Here is a 24,315-nt window from a genome sequence, read left to right as displayed (position 1 = left end):
TTTTAAATGTGCCCCATGCTAACTTCATGGAGTGCCCCCTAGTCTTTCTACTATCCGAAAGAGTAAATAACCGATTCACATCTACCCGTTCTAGACCTCTCATGATTTTAAACACCTCTATCATATCCCCCCTCAGTCGTCTCTTCTCCAAGCTGAAAAGTCCTAACCTCTTTAGTCTTTCCTCATAGGGGAGTTGTTCCATTCCCCTTATCATTTTGGTAGCCCTTCTCTGTACCTTCTCCATTGCAATTATATCTTTTTTGAGATGCGGCGACCAGAATTGTACACAGTATTCAAGGTGCGGTCTCACCATGGAGCGATACAGAGGCATTATGACATTTTCCGTTTTATTCACCATTCCTTTTCTAATAATTCCCAACATTCTGTTTGCTTTTTTGACTGCCACAGCACACTGCACCGACGATTTCAATGTGTTATCCACTATGACACCTAGATCTCTTTCTTGGGTTGTAGCACCTAATATGGAACCCAACATTGTGTAATTATAGCATGGGTTATTTTTCCCTATATGCATCACTTTGCACTTATCCACATTAAATTTCATCTGCCATTTGGATGCCCAATTTTCCAGTCTCACAAGGTCTTCCTGCAATTTATCACAATCTGCTTGTGATTTAACTACTCTGAACAATTTTGTGTCATCTGCAAATTTGATTATCTCACTCGTCGTATTTCTTTCCAGATCATTTATAAATATATTGAACAGTAAGGGTCCCAAAACAGATCCCTGAGGCACTCCACTGCCCTCTCCCTTCCACTGAGAAAATTGGCCATTTAATCCTACTCTCTGTTTCCTGTCTTTTAGCCAGTTTGCAATCCATGAAAGGACATCGCCACCTATCCCATGACTTTTTACTTTTCCTAGAAGCCTCTCATGAGGAACTTTGTCAAACGCCTTCTGAAAATCCAAGTATACTATATCTACCAGTTCACCTTTATCCACATGTTTATTAACTCCTTCAAAAAAGTGAAGCAGATTTGTGAGGCAAGACTTGCCCTGGGTAAAGCCATGCTGACTTTGTTCCATTAAACCATGTCTTTCTATATGTTCTGTGATTTTGATGTTTAGAACACTTTCCACTATTTTTCCTGGCACTGAAGTCAGGCTAACTGGTCTGTAGTTTCCCGGATCGCCCCTGGAGCCCTTTTTAAATATTGGGGTTACATTTGCTATCCTCCAGTCTTCAGGTACAATGGATGATTTTAATGATAAGTTACAAATTTTTACTAATAGGTCTGAAATTTCATTTTTTAGTTCCTTCAGAACTCTGGGGTGTATACATTGCTAGAGGACTCACATACTATTGCTTTGTTGTTCTTCTTTTCTTAATTGTTTTTCTTTGTATATTCTGTGTCATTAAATAGAGTTACAAAAAGATAAAACCAGTTATAACAAATATAAAATATACTGACAGTAACTTTAAAACAGCCGTGCAGGCGTACATGCCATGCCCATGGACGCAGCCATTTTATAACATGCATGGGTATATGTGCAAACCTTATAAAATCAGCTGGACTTGTGTAAATATGTGCACCATTTTGTATGGATGTGCGCATGTGCCTTTTCTACTGCATAAGTGGAAGTGGTTTTAATATACATGTGTGCCGATGCAATTACCAGTTAAACCAGTTCCTTCCCACTTTCCCAGTTACAGGATAGGATTTCCTAAAAAACCCCCCAGCTACTAACCTTTCTTTTACTCTATCTGCTCCAACCCTTAAAATCCCACTGACTAGCATTTTTTTTTTTTGGTTTTATAACTTACACACCATCTATAGCAGAAGTAAAGTTACGCGGTAGGGAATACTCGTGCGCACTTGTGCACCTAAATACTTTCACACTGGTTTCCATGTAAATTCCTGGAACGTCCACGCCCTGCCCCTTTTTTTGGTCTTTTTCTTTTGTGCACGTACCGGGAGATACGGGCGTCCATGGACGCTTCTTAAAATACGCAAACCACATGCCAGCCTGAGAGACGTGCGTATCTCACTGATTTGGCACATGTAGGGCTTTTAAAATCTACTCCAGTAATTCAAGTCTCAATTTCCAAGGCATTTCCATAGGTAAACAGATGGGGTGGGTCACCAGAAGTACAGAAGGTGATTTCCTTTTGAAATTCCTATGCCTGCTTTCTTTGGCTTTTTCCTGCATATGCGTGGGGGGGGGGGGGGGGGGGAGCCTCTGCACTGACTGGCCAGCTGGCAAACTGTGAAAGAGAAAGTGGAACCCACACAGACGCAAGCCTTTGGCTGCAGCTGAAAATTGCCTTCCTTATCACTGGTGCTAATTCAAATGAAATGCTGTAAAGTGTTTTGTTAATGATTTTTCAGATGTATTTATTTGATTTATATTCTGCTTTTCAGCACTTCAAAGTAGATTACATTCAGGTACTGTAAGAATCTCTCTATCCACAGAGGGCTCACAATCTAACAAGGTCATTCATCAAATTGCATTATGGCATTATCGCGGGAGTTAGGGCCCTAACGCCCATGATAATGCCAGAACGCATGTGATAAATAACGCAGCGCGAGATGCATATGTAAATTTTAAAAATTTAGTCAAAAGGGAAGAGTTTATGAAAATGAGGGGTGATTAACATTGTGTGCAATAACATAATGCACATTCTCAAATGATTTAACACCGGAAATAACTACACCTTTTTTGGGGCATTATGCTGTACATGATGCCCAAAATGGGATTTGAAATACATATTGCAAATCCCGTTTCGAGGAGGGGAGGGGGACAGAGAGAGCCTTCGGGGAGGCACACATATTAGTCAACTTTTTTATACCACTGTAAGAGGGGCCATTCTGAGCTCAGGGTGAGGTTTTCGTGGTGGCCTAGCTTTTAGGGGTCAGTTTTACATGCACAGTCAGAGGTACGAACAGCACAGTAGACATCAGTGAAGATTTTGTGTGATTTGGAGTGATGACAGGTACCCAAAGATGAGATTTGTACAATGTACTCTCAACCTAGCTTGATACACTCTCTGCCTAGCTGCTATCATGCTAGGTTGAGAGTACAATGTAAAAATATCATCTTTGTGCAGATTTCTACTCTGCTGTTCTTTCCTTTGCTGTGCATGTAAAACTGCCCCCCAAAACCTAGGCCACCACCAAAACCTCACCCCGAGTTACTAATTGTGCCTCTTACAATGGTATAAATAGTTTGCTTATATGAGAGCCTTACAAAGAGTCAGTCTCTCTCTCTTTTTTTCTCTCTCCCTCTCCCTCCAGCAGCCCAAAATATGAAAAAAGCCTATCTGGGCACTTACCCTAACCACACCCCTTTTTTTAAATCATGGGTGCTATTCTCTCAAAATGTATAGCATAATGATGAAACTAAGTCTAAGTTTTTACCTGAGGCAATGGAGTTCTCAGGCATAAAATCATAGAATAATTTCTTAATTGCCAGGCTAATATATACTCGTTCATGACTGTGTGGTGTTTCAAGATAGTGTTCGGTCTTTTCATTTGCATTCAAGAAACCATTTGTTGCATACAGGAAGTCAAATTCACTGGATCAGAAGGCACTTGCTAGCTATGAATAATTATATTAGCAGAATATTTTTTAACATTTTTGAAAGGTTCATTAGCATATCACTGCCTCCCAGCACTAAAGGTTTGTCATGAAACATATGAGGAGACTTAATTATTTTTCCAATATCCATAATACATCCCCAGTAATTTTATAATTTATTACACAAAAGAAAACTATTCACTAACAAAGTTTTTTCAACTGTGTATTTAATCCAGGTCTCTGAATATAACATTTTCTTCATAAAACTTTTCACTTGATCTAGGCAGCAATTATGTTGTATTTTACATTGCATTTTCTTTAGTGCTGCAGCTGTAGGCACAGTATGGGCATTAATGAAGAAATGATTAATACCTGTCAAAGATACTTCTTGGTCTAACTCAGTTTGCCAGAAGCATTTAATTATTTCTAGTACTTCAATTTTGTGTTTATCTTTGCTCAGTTTATATCAGACTTATAGGGTATTCCCTATGTTACCAATTACCTTTAATATCTTGCTTAGCAAAACCTCTTTTAGAAAGCCGAGCAGATGTAAAATAATGAAACCACAGAGAGGACAACTTATATATAGATCTAGCTGCATTAAAATGAATTAATGCAGCAGGTAAAGGCATGCACACTGTTTCACAGATTGAATGCTCTTGCGAGCACTGGAAAGGTGCTGACTCAGGAGTGGGTAAGGTGGAAATGGGAAGGTACACATGGGGTTTTCAATTTGATATCCCCATTACGCTCTTGACCATGCATGCTTCGCATGTCCTGTAAAGCAGGTCATGGCATCGGACCTGGGTCCGGGCTTAGGCCCTGGCACTGGGACCCGGCCTCCGGATCAGGTCACAATAAGGTCCCAACGCGATTCGATGAATGATCCCCTTAGTGTTTTAAGAAATTACCAATCTGGACTAACACAAAAAAGACTAGCCTAAATACTGTTCAAAAACAACAATCTCTCACTAATCAGAAAAATGCATATTTATACACAATTCAAAATTCACTTAATCAATTCTGTTAGAGGAATTTTCAAATAATCTGCCTAGAACATTACATTCAGCTTTAATTAATAATCCCAATGAACAAATTAACCACATGGTAAAACACCACAATTGAAATCAAACTCCCATTGTTTAAAATGCTAAGACACATTAATGCTTGTAAACTTATCTCATGGAAAGTTCAATATTCTGTACTAAAGAATTATAAGAAAATGTTGGAAAATATTCTCCAGTTCTTCAGTGTCTTGCTATGTTACATAAATACTTTAATAAAGAAGAAAGCTCTTTATAATCCAAGAGCCTCTCCAACTTGATCTTTGTTCTCCTCAAAGACAGAAACCAGTTGTTTGCTGTTGAAAAGTGTACTGTATCCAAGCCTTGTTTCACACTTCACAAACAAAAAGGTAGAAAGTTCAATCTCATATTCTTATTTAAAATATCCAATCCCAACTATGGTAAACTGCCTTGAAACAGTTTTCGCTTACATCCTACCATGGTTTCAAACTCGTCCGACATTGCAGCACGTTGGCAACTACTTGCAGGGGCAAATCTTCCTAATTCTTTGGAAATGGCAGACTCTTCAGCCTGGAGAAGAGACGGCTGAGGGGAGATATGATAGAGGTCTATAAAATAATGTGTGGAATGGAACAGGTAAACGTTAGGGGTGTGCATTCGGATTGACCGCATTAGTAAAACGCAACTCATATTTTTTTTTTACTTAAAAAATTGATTCGACATAAACGATCGGATTTCCCACATATCGAACATAGATATGTTCGATATGTGGGAAATCGCGATTGTTGAGCCAAAATAAAAATATAAACCCCCCCCCCCCCCTTAAGCCCCCCCCCCCCCGACTTACCACAACTCCCTGGTGATGGAGCGAGGAGTGAGGACGCCATTTCTGCAATCCTTGGCGAGAAGCATGTGACGTCGGCGGCACGTCGAGTGACGCCGGCGTCACGTGATTCCCGGCTCATTCGCGCCGGACGGCTCGTTCGGCCCAAAAAGAACTTTTGGCCAGCTTGGGGGGGTCAGGAGGTCCCCCCAAGCTGGCCAAAAGTTCTTTTTGGGCCGAACGAGCCGTCCGGCGTGAACGAGCCGGGAATCACGTGACGCCGCGTCACTCGACGTGCCACTGACGTCACATGCTTCTCGCCAAGGATTGCAGAAATGACGTCCTCACTCCTCGCTCGATCACCAGGGAGTTGTGGTAAGTCTGGGGGGGGATTAAGGAGGGTGAGGGGGTTTAAATTTTTTTTTTGCACATATGTACATATACCCAACTCATTGGATTTTTTTTATGTCCATATTGGCCGCAAGTGGGACCCCCTTTCGGACATAAAAAATATGAACATAAAATTTTGCTCTGCACATCCCTAGTAAACGTTAATCAGTTGTTAACTCTTTTGAAAAGTACAAAAACAAGGGGACACACAATGAGGTTACTAGGTAACACATTTAAAACTAATAAAAAATATTTTTTTTACTCAATGCATAATTAAGCTCTGGAATTCATTGCCAGAAGATGTGGTGAAGGCTATTAATGTAGCTGCATTTAAAAAAAGGTTTGGACAAGTTCCTGGAGGAAAAGTCCATTGACCATTGTTAAGGTAGAGATGCAGAAATGCACTGCTTATTCTTGGGATGAGCGGCTTGGAATCCATCTACAAGTACCTTGGGATCCTGCCAAGTACTTGTGACCTGAATTGGCCACTGTTAGAAGCAAGATACTGGGCTTGATGGGCCTTTAGTCTGACTCAGTATGGCATGTTCTTATGTTCTTTTCTCTTTCCTGTGAATAATGCAGGAGATTTCATTTAAAGAATCACACTTTACTAAGAATTTGGTTTCATTGAATATAATGCTAACTCCACATTTAAGAATATCTGTCTGCATTAATATTCTTAAACATAACATCAGTTTGTACTCTTATGGATATGAGAACTGCATCACATCCATTTTTCCCATAATCTTTATAAAGCTATTGTTTATTTATGGTAAGATCTTAGACCTAGGTTACCCCACTACCACAGAGCACATGAAATGATGAGAGGAACTGTCCCAATATGGTAAGGGTCAGGATCTCAAATGTATTTTTGTGGGTTCAAACAATTTGGGTCATTCAGATAGTGAAGTGGATCCTGTTGAAAACAGTGAGGTAGAATAGTTTTCCCTGGCTATTCAGGTAGGGTATTGCCTTCCCTCCCCTCCCCTCTATGAACCTGACCCTATATTTCTCTAATAGTGCTGACATAGATAAAGTCTCAACAAATAAAGTCACATCACTCCAAGGTATTACCAAACTCTTAATTTTATTTCTGGATTGTGCAACCAGCTACTATTATGTACATTTTAGTATAGGATACACACTCACTACTGAATACTCAGAATTAATGGGATTCACAATCAGGGTAAAACCTACACTAAAAACAACCATCTTTTACCCCATGGGGGGAAAGTACCATACTCTCAGTCCACGCCTGAACAGAATTAAGATTCATCAATCCCTCTCCTTATCACCGACTCATTTTTTCATACTCCCTCTTGTTGTGGGACCTGGAGCTCAAAATACCAATTAGTCCTCTGGTCGCTCACACCCAACCTACTCCCACCCCCAGGGCTACTCACAACCTCTCAACTTCAGGCACCTTCTCTCTCATCATCCTGGGCCTCTCCTTCTGGCTTCTCCAGTTTCCTCCAAACTCCAGCTTTCACTGGGTTCCCCTTGACTCAGGGCACCTCTTCGCCGCCTCCTCCTCCTTTGCACTCTCCTAAGGGGTCTTTTCCCTTGAGGGGGAAAAGCCTTACAGGGCCTCGCTATCTTTTGGGAAGAGTCCCCCGAGTCCAGCAGCCTGCAGGCTGGAATCTCCAGTCTCCCTACATCCTGAAGGGTCCTCTCTCTCCCCAAGCTCCAACCTAGAAAGGGTCCCTCCCACCTATTTGCCACAGGATTTATACCTTCCTGGGATGCTTCCCAACCTATCAAAACCTCCCTAAAACACTAACACTCAGAAGCCTATCCTAGTAATCTAGTATCAAGTCAAGTGCCATTCAGTGGTCATTCCATAGTATTGCAATTGTAAACATTAAAACATTTTTTCCAACACCTCAGGCAAATTTATTTATTTTATTTATTTAATAACTTTTATATACCGACGAACGTTGGGAACATCTCGTCGGTTTACATAGAACAGAACTGAAATGAACTAGGTCTCCCCTACCCAAATATCCTGTACTACTAGAATAAAAAAATGATACAAATTTGGGTATCTCCCCACATACATATATAACTGGTCCCAGCATTTTAGATGCCATGATAATTAACATGTTAAATCTACATGTATTTTTCATTATAGATATAAAAACCTTCCCTTTCTGAGTCTGAAAAAGTGCCAAGAAAGATCCATACATGCAATATGATATTGCAGCAAATGCTTCAATACTACACTGAGCAGAATTGCCTGGAAAATTTTAAAGTGATTTTGAACAACTTGAAAGTATATGAAATTGATACAACTGAGAAGGTTTCCCAGCCCATAATTTGCGATAAAAATAGAACAATATGCTCCAATCTCATCTCAACAGAAATTCTAAAAGGTACAGGCGAGGCTATTGTAGGTGATTAACAGTGCACCAAATAAAGTTATGGACCAAGAATAAAATGGGAAAACAAGAAATCATCTGCAAGGGAGTACATTTACCGTATGCAAATCAATTAGGTAATAAAATTTAAGGAAACAGCAAAATGACTGACCACTGGTTACACTGATCTTTACTGAAGTCTCTTAAGTACCATTTTAGTAAACTACTGAACAATATTTGGGATGAAAAGGAACAAAATGTATTTTGATTTCTGTATATGGTGAAGATACATGCAAGTACAAAGTACCATCAGACTCTGTGCCTGTAATCCTTTTCCAACAACTAATCTAAATTGGGGGCTCACTTGAGAGTGCTGGAGAGAAGTTTTGATGAATGCTCTTAGGTTATTTCCAGATAGGGTGCAAAGATGTAGTCTTTCAAGACCCTTAGGCTTTTCGGAGAACTTCTGACAGTTTCCTGCAAAAATAGCCTATTGCCATGCATTCAGGTATCATTCAAAGGAAATCCGTTACAGGGGTATTAATACAGATTAATAAATTCAGTAGATGGTACACTTGAGCATAGTGCAATCCACACAGAAAATGACCTATGGTTACAGTTCAAATATCACAGCCATGGCATAATCTTGACCCACTAGGGGTTTTCTTCATCAACCTACCCCTAGCAAATAGGCACTCTTTGGAATGGAGCTTCCCTGGGTATCTCCTTATTGCTATCTGCCATTTGGTGTGCAGATTTCTGTAATCCAGAAGCTGAACTGGAACACTCTCCTGAACAGATACAGTTGAGCTCCTGCTGATACTTTGTTGAGCAGCAACTCAGAAGTAAATATTCTCAGTCTAGCAGTCCTTATTCTGACTCCAATCAGAAATCCATTTTCTACATTCAAGGAAAATCTTTAATGAAATGCAAGAAATATGGGACTAACTCCCTTTTTTTTTACTATTCTTCACCTCTTTTGGATCTCTCAATGTCAGGATGCTTCTCTTGGATCCCAGAAATCTCCTTCATCCTGGAAGGCATGAGGGATCTGAATCTGAGTCTCGGCAATCTTTCCAGGTTGGAAGACTGGGTGAAAAAACACAAGCCAAAGAAAGCTCATGAGTTTTGTTAAATACACCCTACAAAAGCCACCTCTCACTGGGAAGTGTCAGGAACACTCTACACTCCAACTCTTTGACCTCATACATCTAGTATATGGTGAAGACTCATTCATGTCTGCGGGAAGGGACACTGTGGTGAAACACTTACCACATCAATGCAGGCCGTTACAAAATTACCAAAACCAAATCTAGATAACATCTGACTAGATTACACCAGTCACTGAAACAGACAGACATCTGTTATAATAACGCCACTAAAAAAATAAAACAGTTATGTGGAACAGATGAAATAAAGCCCTCAGGTAAGTATAAGCCTTCAAGTAAAAGAACATTTATATATACGGTATATATAAATGTGAAAAAGGGCAGAATCTGGGAAACTATATATACACTAATGCCCATACTTTGAGAAGGATGAAATAAAGAATAGATGCCTGTAGTCTAAAATCAATCCTTTATTGAAGTGGAGACACAAGGGTAGCCCCCTTGTGTCTCCACTTCAATAAAGGATTGATTTTAGACTACAGGCATCTATTCTTTATTTCATCCTGACGGCTATTATAGATCGCCTTCCTTTGTGCTTTCTGGGTCCATACTTTGAGAAGTCCAGGCTCTAGAGGCATTCATGGAAGAGGCTGAGTTGGATGTAGTGGCTCTCTGAGAAACATAGAATTGAAGGCAGAAAAGACCAAATGGCCCATCCAGTCTGCCCAGCAATCTTAATTTTGAATTTGATTCACAGACCTTTAGTCTGGGCTCTTTCTTTGTCATTAGGCTTTCATTTCCCTTCTTGTGGTTCATAGAAATCCACAACTCGGATATAATTATTCCAGGCCATAAACTACTTAGAAAAGAGAGGGTAGGCAGAAAGAGAAGAGTGGTGCTACACATAAAATGTATTACAGTAGCAGACCTGCAGAGTTTACAAGGTAAGGAGGAGACACTGTGGGTTAATCTGAAAAGAACGAAGAGAAAATCTATCTATATTGGTATGATATAGATATCATACCATAGTATGATATCTATATCATATGATATAGTCATATCATATCATAGTCATATGATATGACTATGGTATGATATAGATATCATACCATAGTCAGAAGAAGTGGATATAAGAACATAAGAAGTTGCCCTACTGGGAGTACTCAAACATTAAATAGATCCCATGCCACTAATGCCAGTAATAGCAGGGACTATTCTCTAACTCAGCCTGATAAATAGCAGTTTATGGACATCTCCTCCAGAAACTTATCCAAATGTTTTTTGAACCCATCTACACTATCTTCCCTAATTACATCCTCCAGCAACAAATTCCATTGCTTGATTGTGCAATGAATGAAAAATAATTTTCTCCAATTTGTTTTAAATGTGCTATTTGCTAACTTCATGAAGTTCTCCCTAGTCCTTCAATTGTCTGAAAGAGTAAATAACAAATTAACATTTACCATATCTAGTCCTCTCATGATTTTATAGACCTCTATCATATCCCCCCTCAGCCATCTCTTCTCCAAGCTAAACATCCCTAACCTCTTTAGCCTTTCCTCATAGGGGAGTTGTTCCATACCTTTTTGGTTGCCCTTCTCTGTAACTTCTCTATTGTAGCTATATCTGTTTTGAGATGTGGCAACCAGAATTGCACAAAGTGTAGTCTCACCATGGAGTGAAACAGAGGCATTATGACATTCACTGTTTTATTCACCATTTCCTTTCTAATAATTCCTAACATTCTATTTGCTTTTTTGAGTGCCACAGCACACTGAGCTGACAATTTCAATATATTATCCACTATGATGACTAAATCTTTTTCCTGGGTGGTAACTCCTAATATGGAACCTAAAATTGTGTAACTAAAGGATGGGTTATTTTTCCCTATTTGCATCACCTTGCACTTGTTCACAAAAATTTCATCTGCCAATTGGAAGCCCAGTCTTCCAGTCTCTTAAGGTCCTTCTGCAATTTATGACAATCCACATGTGATTTAACTACTCTGAATAATTTTGTATTATGTGTAAATGTGATCATCTCACTCATCTATCCCTTTCCAGATCATTCATAAATATATTGAAAATCACAAGTCCAAGTACAGATCCCTGAGACACTCCACAATTTATCTTTTTCCACTGAGAAAACAGACCATTTAATCTAACTCTGTTTCTGATCTTTTAGCCAGTTTGCAATCCACAAAAGAACATTGTCTCTTATCCTATGACTTTTTACTTTTCCTAGAAGCCTCTCATGATTGACTTTGTCAAATGTCTTCTGAAAATGAAAATACACTACATCTAGTGGTTCACTTTTATCCACATGTTTATTAACCCCTTCAAAAAAGTGAAGCAGATTTGTGAGGCAAAACTTGCCTTGGGTAAAGCCATGCTGACTTTGTTCCATTAAACCATGTCTTTCTATATGTTCTGTGATTTTCTTCTTTAGAATATTTTACACTATTTTTTCTGGCACTAAAGTTAGGCTCACCGGTCTATAGGTTCTCGAATCAATATGACCTTTACAGTTACAGAAATGCATGTTCAATTTTGGTTGAGGAATGGGGGGGGGGGGCCTTATTTTGAGGTGGTGATGGGTCAATGTGGATGCTGCTTGGGCTGTGGAACTTCCTGTTGGGCTGTGATAGCGAGATTGTGAGCATAGCAGAAGCCCGCCGGCACAATCTTGGAAGCTGGGGTTGGCTGTAGGTGACGAACGGCTGTATCATGACAATAGCCATCCTCAAGGCTCTTTGGAAGGGGGGGGGTTTGACATTTAGTGAAACTCAGGTTGAATTTACTTAAAGTTGATATTGCTTCTCATGGGGTTCGGGTGGGGTTTCTAATATAAGCTGTGGCCATGTTTGAATCCTGTGGATGCGTTTTGTGTATTCTTTGAGAGAGGGAAACCAGAATCGTCCTGAACGCCCAAGCTATTGGAAGCATGGACAGGCAGAGCCAAACATTATTAATATGGTGTAGGGTCAGTATTCATTTCCATCCATTCAGACCTCTCTCTGGTGTGCTGCAATTTTTTTAATTAGTAGTAGGAAATATTTCTCCTCCCCCCATTTTCTGTTTCCTCATGTGAATTCAAACCAAGCAGAGGAATTGGAGGGACCCCTTGTATGGCTGATTGATATGATCATTTCTCCAGGTGGGGGATACCCCCTCTCTTTTAAATAGGAGGTCATTATTACCTTCTCACTCCCTTTTGAATTTTTGCAGTCCTGGTTTCCTGCCCTCCCTCCCCTGTTTTCTCTCTTTGTAATTTTGCTGGTTTTGATTTGGTATTTATTATCGCAGTGGTAGGTGACCCGGGCCCTGATTGTTTGATGTATAATCGCTGTGAATTTTATGATTACAGAAATGCACATTTGGTTTTGGTGGCGGAAAGGGGGGCCATTTCTTGAGGTAGTGGCAGGTCGGTGTGGATGCTGATCAAGCTGTGGAGCTTCCTGTTGGGCTGTGGTAGCGAGATTGGGAATATAGCCGAGGCTCACCGGCATAACCTTGGAAGCTGGGGTTGCTTGTAGGTGGCGAACTGCTGGGCCATGACAGTAGCCCTGGGGAAGCAATTTGGTGTTTTGCAAAATGCAAGTTGTATTTGGTTAAGGTTGATATTGCAGTTCATGGAACTCAAGTAGGGCTTCAATATACTGCAGCCATGTTTGAATCCAGTGGATGTGTTTTGTGTATTCTTTATGAGAGGGAATGGGAAGGAAACCAGGATCATCCCAAATGCCCATGTTACTGACCTCTGTTCCTTAATTCTGTAATTTCATTACAACAAGTTACAGAGTGCATCTGGGTCATCTTATCTGTCTATACACCGCACAAAGTGTGCTTCTGTTGATTTTTAAACTATAAATAAAAAAGAAAAACTCTAAAACGCACACATGACACCGGTGCTAGTTCAGGGAAAATGAACTGCATTTCAGTTTGTGTGTCCCTCTATTCAATTAATCCCTTGTCATGTGGTTTCAGTGCAAGATCTAATTACTGGTAATAGACTGAGGCACTCATACACAATCTACAAGGTCTGGATTGATCAGAATTTTCAAATGGTAATGGCTGAATTACACAGCTAAGAAATGCCATTTGTATTGTCTTACAAATAACATACATACTTTTCAATAGAAGTAGTTACTCAGTTTAACCAGAAGGTTACCAGTTTAGTCAGGTGTTCCCTTGTTACATATTCTGTTGCAATCTGCCTTGAACTCTTGGAAAGGCAGCATTATAAATTTGATAAATATGAGGTTCATATTCAATCACATTTTCAGATAGCAAAGGAGGGTCAAAGGAGGGTCATGTCCTAAGCATTTTTTCCATAAACACAAAATGGGAGAAAATCCTTAGTAAATAACCCCTTAAGCTAGATAAACTTATCTGGCTAACTTTGGAGGAATACTGAATAATACTGCAGCCATACTATTGAATATAGCCAGATATCTTAAAGCTGGATAACTCCAGGGAATAGAAAGACAGTGTCTACTGTCTATTATTGATAGCCTTTCCCTGTGTTCTCACCACAATCTGGAGAAAGGCTAAAAAGAAAGAAAGATGTCATAGCAGAGATGCCAAAGAGCAAGATTTTTCAGAAAGAGTGGCTGGGGTATAAATATGGAAAGAGCTGAATTTTTTTTGTTGCTTTGCACATGAAAGGAGCAACACAAAATTATTTCTAGCTTTCTTTGGTTTTATCTAAATTGCAGTTCTTTAATCCCATATGAAGAAGAGGATAAGAACTTGTATTTTGATACACAGGCCGCAGAGAATACCAAATTAACATTTGTGGATGCAATATCTTACATTTTATATATAACCAAGTGTTTCGTACATGATAGTTTTAATAAAGACACTTAAAGTAAAAGACTTTTGAAAACAACAACATGGAATAAAAAGGAAAGTTTCTATTTGCCATAAGTTAAATATGCTAAACTGCATTAACATCAGCTATTAAATCATGTAAACATGGTGTTTAATGTGCTTATTAATGGCCAGTGTTAATGGGATGCAAATGAGACATGCATTACCGCAGATGGTAAAGTGCACACATTAATGCAGACAGGGAAAAAAAACTTACCTAAAGGTAAGATTTTTATGTTAATGCATCTGCATTACATTTTGTACATTTTAATACCTATATTTTTGTTCTGCTAATAGGTAAGGAGCTATTTTGCATACTTTGCATCATATTATCCCATTAGCATATATTTGAATTAACACTGACGAAAAATAGTTTATGCACTGTTAAAACACTATAGCACTTGCTTTACAGTTAATATGCTTAAGCATGTTGGCCCCTGAGGGCCTAATTTACTAAAGCTTTTATACCATATTCACAGAATGATAAAAATGCCTTAGCAAATCAGACCCCCAAGGAAAAACTGTAGATAAGCTGTTTCCCAGAAATACAAAATGGCCCTAAATATCAAGACATTTTTAATGTTACACTAGACATACCATACCAATTCAAATAGCCTTAGGCAAGCATTTGATCTGGGATGCAGTGTAATGCTGTGTCTACTGTCTTATAAATTACTTTCCACTAAAAATCAAGGCCTATTTTGGTTTGTTTTTGTTAATTCTAATATATTCTGCTTCACTTTCTATTTTTTTTAAACACAGTTTAATAAGGTGTTAAAAAATTGCTGCTGTCATTCAAAGCAGCCTTAGAAAATACTATGAGGTCAATATTCAGCGAGTCTGTGGGTGAGAAAGGTGTCTGAGTAAAATTACCCAGATAATGTTAAACGGATATTGAGTGGAACATTTTCAAATATGTGTTTTTTGTTGAATACAAATAAATAAAGTTATGTAGGTAAAATTATCTGGATAACTTTAGAACAGGTTTTTTTTCTGACCAGACTTACCCAGCTAAGTATATTCATATATCAGCCCTTACTGGCTAAAATGTAGCCCTGCTTCTGGAATGCCTCCACCATGGGCTATTTTATTCCTACTTATTTTTAATGTGGATAGTGGAGACATTTGCAAAATTTAGCAAGTCCATGGGGGGAATATTCAAATCTCGGTATTTGTCTGGCTAACTCCAAATGTTACCCAGACAGAGCCCTTGAATATCAATCAAAATATTGTTAGTTCTAGCAGGGTCATTTTATAAGTACATTAGCTTAATGAATAATGTGAGATATGCAGCTTGACTTTGTGGGAATGCTTTCCATATGAAAACTCACCATGATTTACTGAGTTTTATAATAACTTTTAAAAATATTTTCAATCTTTAGGTTTTAAGACATAATTGTGTGTTTATGTTGGTAGGGATGTGTTGAGAAGGAGATGTACGTTTAAATGATGGTTTGCTACCTACCGTATATACTCGTGTATAAGTCAATCTCATGTATAAATTGAGGGTATTTTTTGGGCCCCAAAATCAAGATTTATCTACTATCACCCATGTATAAGTCAAGGGTAAAACCTAGGGGGCGTATGCAATAGTGAAATCATACTAAAAAACAAACCAATAACTTAATAAAATCACTTTTTTTTATTTTTTAAAAGCAGAATAAAGTGTCTAATAAGAAACATCATTTAACAACTTAAGAAAATGTCCCTGCTATATGAATCCTTGCCTCCCTTCCCCATGGCTGTCCCTGCTGTTTGAATCCTTCCCTTTTATTCAAATCCTTCCAAGTCCGATTCTTCATCGTTGGAATGTCTGAATAAATCATGGAACTGTTCTTTTTGGGATGCCATCAGCATAAATGTTGTCTCCACTGTCTCCATCTGTTGAATCATTATCCGATGCTGATTCGTCTTTGTCTTCATAGATGGCATCATCTTCTAATCCATCCATATAGCATTGCTAATGCCACATTTCAGGAATGACTTCTTGACCATTTCTGGTGGAATCCACTTCCAGGCATTTTTTACCCAATTCACTAACAAATCAGTGTATGGTTTCATCAGGTTCCCTCCTTTCATTAACTTTGCTTGACCAGAATACATCCATTGTTGCAACATATGCTGCAATTGGTCCTTGAAAGGCTTGTTGAGACGGACATCGAATGGCTGTAGCATTGATATCAGACCTCTTGGAATCACTGCTAATGTGATCGTCATTTTCTTTGCATCGTCCTTTACATCCTCTGTTACATGTGCACAGAACATAACCCACACCAATAGTGATGGTCATTATCTTAGCCCTGCGCCTGGTCACCTACCCCACACATCGCACAGCCACCATTTCATTCCTTCCTCATCCATCCAGCCTTTAGGATGAACCTGAACAGTTACGCCTGCTGGAATTTTTAGGTGCTTCGGCATCGTTTTGCTTTTGATTATAACCACCAGATACAGGTTTGTGCCATCTGCCAGGCAAGACAGGACCACCATGAAGTGGGACTTTTCATGACCAGTTCATTTTACAAGTATGGTCTTCTCACCAACGCCAGTTACAGTGCGATTGCCAGGCATATCAAATGTCATCGGCATTTCATTCATATTACCAATGTTATTCATATCGAAATGATTTTTTATTTTCTGCTGAATTTGTGGAACAAACAGATCTTTTCATCAAGCTGTTTAGGAAGTTTCTGTGAAATCTTTGTGCACTAATAAAAGGCACAATCCATATTTGTTCATGAACCGTGAACACCAACCAGACGATGCTGTGAATTCTTTCAGACTTTTGGTCGCTGAATAATTTTCTTCTTTTGCTATTTGAATCCTAATGCTCGAGTGAGTCACAATGTTGCCATTCTGTCTGCATCCCATTACCCAGTCATTCAAATCCTTTCCCAATCCTTCAAAAGGCTCAATTTTGAAACGTAAGGTTTTGTTTGACTTTGGCATTTCTAGCAGCTTTTCTTCATTTTTTTCACCAATCTCTGACAAGTTTTTCACTAATGTCAAATTCTCTTAGAGTTACACAATTATTGACCTCCTTTACATATTCTGTAATCTTCAGTTTCAGCAATGCAGTGTAAGATGCTCTCTTTTTCTTCCAGGGGTTCATTTTCCTGAGGATAAAATGTCTTTATTCTAATGGCTGTCCCTCCTGTATGAATCCTTCCCTCCCTCCCCTATGGCTGTCCCTCTTTCTGAATCCTTCCCTCCCTCCCCCTTGGCTGCCCCTCATGTTTGAATCCTTCCCTCCTCCTGATTCCTTAACTCACCCGCTGCTATCTGGCCACAACGACACTTGCTCAGGAACATCCTTCCTCCTCCCCCGTGGCCTCCAGTGTAGTGGCAGGACAGTTTCTCCCAAGCAACTCCTCCGGATCCATTGCTACTACTTTGAGGACGACTACAAACCTGCGGTCGTTCAGGCACTTCTTCCCTCCTCCCCCACGGGGTCCCAGTGGCGCGCTTTGAACCACGTCCTAAGTGCGCCAATCAGTCCCTGGCTTGGGACAGGGGAGGACGAGCCTGCTCAATTGCAAGTACAGTCATACCAGCACTTTGTAGTTTGACCCATTGATAAAACGACCACAATTTTAAGGACTGTTTTTGAGGGTAAAATTGTTTATCTTATACACGAGTATATATGGTACATTAGTAACAAAGGCTGAGCAAATAAAAGGAAACTAAAACATAATCAATAAAGTGCATATATCTATCTCTATATTTAGTTAGTTACTTATTTTTTAAATTTTATTACCCATAAAATCTCCATAGTTCAGTGCAGGTAACAATATACATACAAAATTAAAAATATCAAAAACATTAAAACATGTAATTAAAATACAACAAAATAATCATAATACCCTAATCATATACTACTGTAGACCATTCTGGATAAGCCTGCATGAAAGGAAATGCTTTTAATTTCTTTCTGAAAGCCTTGTTGTCATTTTCCATGTGCAATTCCAAGGGAAGCTTGTTCCACATTTCCAGTCCATTAATTGAAAAAGCTTTCTCTCTAGTACACGCCAATCTAAAATCCTTCACAGTAGGAACATCAAGCAATTTCTAAGCTTGCAATCGAAATGATCTTCTTGGTACATAGCCAAATATTCTCTCTGCTAGACAATTATCTTCCTCATAAACAGCTTTATGCAAAGTGATATACATTTTAAACTGTACCCTCTGGGCTATTGTCAGCTAATATAGCTGTTTCATACATGGTTTCAAAGCTATTTCCCATTGTAACCCAAAAGTAACCCTAACCGCCACAGACTGAATCAGGTATAATACGTTTATTAAATACTTCAGTAACCCCATATATAATGCATTACAGTAGTCCACTGCATGCAAAACTAAGATCTGGACAGACCACTAGCCTGAAATACATAGGTGTTAAATAATTACACAGTGGCCTCACCAAATGGAGCTTATAGAAAGCTACCCATAAGACATTTCTAATGTCTCTTAAATGATAGCTTACTATCAACTACTACTCCAAAATTATCTATACGTACAACATGTTTCCGTGACAAAGCATACTAACACAGAACCAAAACTATGACTAACAAAGAATTGTTTTTTGTAATATATTTTTGACTGACAATGAATGCAAATTTACAGACTGAGCACAGTGTAGCAGTGGCTAGGCAGGGGGCAATCTGGGTTGGCAAGGCTTCTTCACTTTGTCTGTTGCTCTTCTGTAGGACTAGGGTTAGGATCCAATTGGCTGCAGGCAGCACATGCACAGTTTGCCCATGTCCTGTGGCCAATTTAATTCTCCAGCTGACCCTAGACATTGGAACGGCCAATTGACCTGGGAGCTCCCCTCAGAAATTGTGGCCAGACTATGAGGTAGATTGTAAAAGCATTGCTCACGCAAAAACAGCCAGGAAGGTGCATGTATGTGCCCAGAATAAGGAGGCAAAAAATGGGCGTTCCAGGAGCAAAAGTATGTTACCTGCATATGAGTATGAGCGAGAGAGAGAGAGAGTGAGAGAGACTCTGTTTAAAAACAGTCTAAGAACATGCCATACTGGGTCAGACCAAGGGTCCATCAAGCCCAGCATCCTGTTTCCAACAGTGGCAATCCAGGCCATAAGAACCTGGTAAGTATCCAAAAACTAAGTCTATTTCATGTTACCGTTGCTAGTAATAGCAGTGGCTATTTTCTAAGTCAACTTAATTAATAGCAGGTAATGAACTTCTCCAAGAACTTCTCCAATCCTTTTTTAAACACAGCTACACTAACTGCATTAACCACATCCTCTCTCAACAAATTCCAGAGTTTAATTGTGCGTTGAGTGAAAAAGAACTTTCTCCGATTAGTTTTAAATGTGCCACATGCTAACTTCATGGAGTGCCCCCCTAGTCTTTCTATTATCTGAAAGAGTAAATAACCGATTCACATCTATCCATTCTTGACCTTATAAGGGTTATAATCCTTTACTGATGTCAATTTTACTATGAATACCTCTGACTGTATCTGTAACAACATCCTCCTAACCCCAACCCACCTCCCGAAACCCCACCCCAATTCAAAGTGTCCCCCTAGAGTAGTGCATGTATAGAGAGTATCAGACTGACTCTAAACAGAGTCTCTCTCTCTCTCTTTCTACTTTAGAAATATGTGCAGTAACAGTATTTTAAATGCCACACATGTACTTTATAAAATTGGTGTATTTCTGCTCATGCGTTTATGAGCACAAGCACATTCCTTTTAAAATTTACCCTTGTGTGAGTTGTCTCCAAAAATGTGAGTTGCGGCTGCCTGGAGGGCCCTACCTCAATGTTGCCACAGCTGACTGGCCTACAATAAATATCAATATTTTAGTGTAGTACACAGGCAAATATAACTACTAATGGGAACCTCAAGATATTAGTACAAAAAGTTATTTGAGATATCTTAAATAGAGAGCATGTGAAATCTCAGTATAGATAAACTGCCCATTTGTTAAACCACCCAAATGATGTACCGCTTAAAACTTAAATAATAGGTCCTTTTTAAATATTTTTAAACTTTTTTTGCGCCTCTAAAAGAGATTCTAAAATAAATAGCACCTATTTTTGTGGATAATCAATTAAGAAAAAACTTCTTGTTAAAATAATGCCAACCCGACATGAGTCTTGTTTCGTTGCTTCATCAGGGACTGGGGTCTGATCAATGGGTGAAATCAGTTATTGATCTCAATCCACATTATCATCTTAATATGAAACTCTTCCCAAATTTCATGATTCAGTATTTTGTTGAGCATGCGTCTCCTGAATCCACCATGGCCTACAATAAAGACAGGGCCATGCAGGAGCACCATTTCTGATTGCCTCTTGAGAAGTCTGTCCCCGTGGATGTCAGCAACATGGGGCCTGGTCAGGAGTCACTGGTCTCACAGGGCAGCTTGCACATATCAGAAAGTGAGTCCATGGATCCTGGCTGAGAGAAGCTGCTCACCATGGCAACATTCCATGGCCAATAAATCAGCACACTCATTGTAATCAGAGCCTCTCATCAAGCACATGACTCCCATAGGCTCTGATGCATGAGAGGAGGGGCTCCTTTATGTGTACTGTGACTGTGACATCTTCCAGCTGCTCAAGTCATACATTTAATGCATGAGACTTGCCGTGTCTTCAAACATTGCTTCCATAGATTACCGAGTTATACAGCTGTGGTTAGCAATCTTCTGGAAATAATCCAGTCCTGTGCAGGTACAAACATATTTGGGCTCTTGGAAATGAATAAAAACAAAGTAAACAGACAGGAGATTATGAATAAAGAGCTTCCTGGGTGCTCTGAATACCTTTGAGTCATGCTAAATATTTTTGAACAACCTATACATCTTTCTAATAGCTCCAATACCCCACCCAATACTATTTCAAGAGCTGTCAGATCCTCAGTGGGTTGGACTCATAGATAATCAAAGGACAAATAGGCAATTCTTACAAGCAGCTCTCTTGATCCACTCATAAGGGGGAAGATTTAGCTACAACTTATCCTCAATCCCTGAAATTAGGCTTGTTAAAGAATAAAGGTTTGGCTTTGACTAACTGTTGTCTTATCGGATATGCACCTCCAGACTTTATTGGTTTACAGGCTGCTTACTAGTTCTGCATTAGAAAATCTAACGGGTTTAATTTTGGAATAAACAGTGGAAACAGAATCAAGTGATTTTTTTTTATTTCTAAATTGAATATTTATTAGATTTTTAAATTTTCACCGTAAGACATAACATCTTAGGGGGTTATTTTTCAACTCGCGTTATGGCCCTTTTGCATACATTAAGGTGTTTTCGCATGCGAAAAATGCCTTAAAGCATGTGAAAAGTACCATAATGCATGGTGTGATACTAATTTTTAAAAGGGGAGGAGTTGGGGTGGAATTTTTGGGAAAAGTGGGCTGGCTTTGTGAAGCCATAGTGCACAGTTTTAATGCTGAAAATAACTACACCTTTTTCATTGGTGTTAAGCTGTGTGATATGCCCATTATGCAAATTGTGATTTTTTTTTTATTTTTTGCAAATTGCATTTGGGCATTTTTGAGATGAGGGGAGAGTTGGAGGAAGGCTCTGAGCTGGGGATCGGGGGGGGGGGGGGGAGGGAAAGCCTCTGAGGATAGTGCCATAGTAAGCAGCTATTTATGATAATATAGGAGGCCCACCTAGTAACTCGAGGTGAGGTTTAGGTAGTAGTGTAGGGGTTAGGGGCCACTTTGACATTCAATGTGAGATGTACGAACAGAACAGTGCTCTCTTCTGAACATTTGATGACCCTCGGAGTGAGGAAACTCACACAAAGATGAGATTTGTACAATGTTCTCTCAACCTAGCTTGATGGACTCTCTGCTAGGTAAAGGGCTTTATAGCTAGTCAGTCTCTCTCTCTCCCCCCCCCCCCCCCCTAAATATTTGGGCTTAAAAAACAATGGTATATCATTTCTCCCATCCCAGTGAAGATACAATGGCTGCCAATTCAGCAAAGGGTGTTATTCAAATTATATGTGATGATCCCTAAGATGTTGTGAGGCGGACCCAGTCCCTGAATAAACTGATTATGAAATATGCTCCAACTCCACCATTAAGGTCAGGCTGCAAGTCACATGAAAACCAGCATTTTCTGTTGCTGACTCTTCATTGTAGAATCCATCGCCAGTGAAACTACAGCCAGAGACTAATTTAATTACTTTTAGGAAATTGATTAAAACTATGTTATTTAAACAAGCTTTTAAATATTTTTAGCTAAGCAATATTAATATGAAGGCTTGAAAGAAAAGAGGTTTTGATATTTTCTTTTATGTTTTATAGTGTGGCTTCAGTATGCATAAATGTATGGATGTACCGTTATAATCTACATCTGGACACTGCAGAATATAAGTATTTTAAAATAAATAAATATACAGGAAAAGAGGGGTTTATGTTAAATACATTTTCAGCATGTGACATAGTAGGGTTTGGCTGCTAGTGTACAGGATTTGGAATTTAAGTATGAAGCCTTATTGCTGGACCAGTTAGTATATGCATATTCTCACATATATTCATTGTGGATATTCTGAAAATCCAGCTGACTGTGGGGTTACCATTACAGCTCTATGAAGCTCAGATCTAGCACCTAACATTATATAGCTGGCCTTAGTAATGAAGTATTGAAGTCACCCTAGATGAACCCACAGACAGGCAGGTACCACCAGTTGCTTCCCATCATGGAGTAACAATGAACAGAGGAATGTATTTCTGATTCTCTATAGGAAAGCAGTTCTGTCACATGGTCCACCTCAACACAGAAAGAAGACTTAATAATATAGTGGATCATGGCAGAAAAAGACTAATTGGCCCATTCAATTTGTCTGGTTATTCCTGCCCACACTGCTAAAGATTTATTGCAGTTGTCAGCCCTAAAGTGTGACCACTTGTATGATATTTCTTCTTATCCAGGAAACGTTGTCGTCTTTTTCATTTGCATTCCACCATCTTGATTACTGAGCATAGAAGAGTCCCAGTTTAGTTTACAGCCAGGACCCCTTCCTTCCCATGTCTATTTGTTTTATTTATTTATTTAAAATTATTTATATCCCGCACTTTCTAAGAATGAAGGCAGGTTACAAAAGTACATTCATAAAGGCACACAAAAACACCACTTCACATCACATAATCAATGGAATTTGACTCTAGATGGACACACCAAATATTTCTTAGCCAGTAAATATCCTTCCCAAAAAACAGGGACAGTGAACAGATCCAACACCAGTTAAGGTACATGTCCCTCAAAAGTCATATTAAACAGCAATGCTTTGAACTACTTTTTAAAAGTCTGAGCGCAAGTTATCAGTCGCAGCTGCTCAGGAAGAGAATCCCAAAATAATGGCCCTGCACTAGAAAACGCTCTATTATGTGTTTCTGTCAATTGTGCCAACCGAGGTGATAGGACCTTTAAAAGGACGTGCTGTGTTGAATGCAAAACTTGCGTTGAGTGGTAAATTTGCAGCCTTGTACAAACCCAATGAGACACATTGTTACTCCTCTACCCAAACCTTCCCACTCAGAAGAGTTGCAAGCATATTTAACTTGAAAGGAAGACCAGATCTTGAGACCACTAATATCTGTTCATCTTTTTCTTCATTTTTTGCTGTCCATTTATTTGTTGAAACATTTTTTATTTGAAAAGTGCACACAAACTACACTTAACAGTATACAGAAACCAAGCACCCAACAGGATGCGATACCAGTAACAAGAAAGAGTTTGGACCATTGCAGAACAATAAAGACATTTTTTTTTTCCCCGTGAAGGACCGCCCTGTAGCCTATAAGAAAGTCCCAACCTTATCATATAGGCCTTAACTAAGAACGCAATATCAAAAACAAAGAAGAAACAATGCCACCACCTGCCTGGCTGCCTCTGGTCCAGGCAGATGCACCTATAATCGTTAATAGCCCCTATGATATGCTAGAAACCTCCCCCCACCCTACCTCTAGCAATAACCCAAGAAACCTAACCCTTTAAGTCAGGAGCAGTTATAACCGTTCAAGACAAAACTCCAACTATAAGGTATTTAAAAATAGCCTCCTAGCCTTGCCAGAAAGACTCTGAATGTATTTGTCCCAAATAAGCAAAAATCATTTCCTAGAGTTGGGGGAAGCTCGTGCGGCTATTGATTCCATAGTTGCCGTACTGTGCAATGCATTCCTCCTTCACCTTTTTCATTTTTAATAC

This window comes from Rhinatrema bivittatum, chromosome 2 (assembly GCF_901001135.1).
Source record: "Rhinatrema bivittatum chromosome 2, aRhiBiv1.1, whole genome shotgun sequence".
In the NCBI taxonomy this organism is placed as follows: Eukaryota; Metazoa; Chordata; class Amphibia; order Gymnophiona; family Rhinatrematidae; genus Rhinatrema; species Rhinatrema bivittatum.
Note: the sequence above shows the minus strand (reverse complement) of the source record.